The sequence below is a fragment of the Physcomitrium patens genome, chromosome 16, assembly GCF_059467195.1.
Source record: "Physcomitrium patens ecotype Gransden chromosome 16, ASM5946719v1, whole genome shotgun sequence".
In the NCBI taxonomy this organism is placed as follows: domain Eukaryota; kingdom Viridiplantae; phylum Streptophyta; class Bryopsida; order Funariales; family Funariaceae; genus Physcomitrium; species Physcomitrium patens.
Genome location: NC_143425.1, coordinates 7461922 through 7464079, shown reverse-complemented (window position 1 = coordinate 7464079; position 2158 = coordinate 7461922). Strand labels below are relative to the sequence as shown.

The window sequence follows — 2158 nt, the reverse complement described above, 5'->3', positions numbered from 1 at the left end:
TCTACCAAATAATTTACTAAAAGATGTTTGTCTAATGTCCTTAATCAAAATCAATCACAATTATCTACACAATGTGATTTTTCAATGTTTGAAGTTGTAGATAGATAGAAAAGAAGATGTAGGAGGTATAGGCAAGTTGGACATAACATAAAATCTTATTCAAGTTTGTGAGCATCAAGTAGTTAAAATTGATTGTAGAGACAATGTCTTTAATAATACTAACTTATATATATTGGAAGAAGATATATTTAAATTAAAATTAGATAGCAATAGCTTGAGTATTTTGTAGATATTAAAAAAGTGACTATGAATTTTAGAAGAAAGTGGATGCTAAAAGATTGTTGAAAGGTATCAATTTAACACTCAAGGATGTCACATTAATAAAATCCTATATTAAAACTATATATAATAAATGAAGAAGTCTAGAAGTTAGGATGTTGTACTTTATTGTTGTTAAAGTATGGACATTTAATTGAAGAAGATAAGTAGGAATAATTTTACAAAAATTCAAAATCCTTATCAAAGTTTTACATATAAAGAAAATTGGTTAAAATAGAAGTAATTTTTGATACATTTACTAGATTATAATGGGTGACAGGTATTGACGCCCTTATATTAACTAGGTTTGGCGCTGGTAGTATTTAAAGCGAGAACGCCTCGAGGGTTACAGGTTGTTGCCCCAGAAATACAACCTGTCGGTACAGAGCGCCACATTCATGTGACTTTTTTTAAATGGTTCGGTGACTTTTTTTAAATGCTTCGGTTACTTCTTTTAAATGGCACAGGAACCATTTAAAAAAAGTCACCGCGAAGGTTGGATAGCACGCAGGAACCATTTAACATAATCGTTCAAATTAGTTGGCCGTGGAGATGCATTGAGATTGCATAGAGGAACCACCAACAAAGTCTCTGGAGGTGGATCAGTTGCAGCTGGGTGACGGAATGGTGACTACGCGATCAGATGGATTGCCTAAGAGAGACGCCTCTACATGGACAGATCGTCCCTGTATCGATGTCTCTCTTAGCCAATCATGCTCGTCGCGTAGGGCCAGAGTATCTAACGTCCGCCATAGAATGGCCTGAGAACCGTGGCGCAGATGGAAAGTATCCCAAAGGTTACAAGCTGAACAATGGCTCCCACATCAAGGCGGTCAATGGGACCTTCATCACAGCCTCTGGATGTGGATCACCTGCGGCATTGTGACGGATCTATGTCTACGTTAATGATGTGTCTTCCATCTTGCCCCGTTAACTTAGAGGTAGAGGGATGCGCTTTGAGGTTTCAAACAATGTGTAGTTTCTGATAATGTGGTTTCGGACAATGTGTAGTTCCTGATAATGTGGTCTCGGACAATGTGTAGTTCCTGATAATGTGGTTTCGGACAATGTGTAGTTTCTGATAATGTGGTCTCGGACAATGTGTAGTTTCTGATAATGTGGTCTCGGACAATGTGTAGTTTCTGATAATGTGGTCTCGGACAATGTGTAGTTTCTGATAATGTGGTCTCGGACAATGTGTAGTTTCTGATAATGTGGTCTCGGACAATGTGTGGTTTTTTCACAGGTATCCTGGACATCCGCTAGGCGACTCTCTACCGACATCACTGCAGTAGAATCATGGAGATGTGCGTACTTTGGCCCTTGTTCCGCATTCTTCATCTCACTGAACTCCACATCACTTCAGTAATCAGCATTGCCTCCAGAAAGAAATTTGCCTCCAGGCTCTCCACTTGCAACTTGCTGTTCTATGGGTGCAAGCTAATATTGTACTCCGGTAGTCTATGATAGATGTCTCGCAAGACATTCACTTGTGTGTTTAGATAGACCAGGTTACTGTGCAACCCTTCAATCTGTGTATCCAGCATTGTCAACACTTTCACGATTGAATAGTTTCCACATTCTTCTATACTAGTTGTTCCCTTTATTAGAGGCTCTGACTATGTCCTCGTCTCTCTTGGCCAACTAGCTCTCTCGCGTAGGGCCACATGCAGACCTGCGGGAAGATCACCTCCAGCAGCATTTGTTTCAATCGTCTCCTCATTAAATTAGCCATGGAAGATTGTGCTTTGAGATTTCTAAACTTGCTTCTGACATTATGCAGCGTTCTCCAGAGGTATACAGAACAGTCGCTTGGCGACGCACTACCAACATCACTGCA

The 2158-nt window shown here is 39.7% G+C and overlaps 1 long non-coding RNA gene across 1 annotated transcript; it reads left to right on the top strand.

Annotated features, from left to right (window-relative positions):
• The first annotated feature begins 996 nt into the window (after positions 1-996).
• Positions 997-1906, top strand: LOC149987625 (uncharacterized). The gene is made up of 2 exons (XR_016497861.1): positions 997-1259; positions 1565-1906. It is a non-coding gene; the product is annotated as an uncharacterized LOC149987625 (long non-coding RNA).
• Positions 1907-2158: the final 252 nt, after the last annotated feature.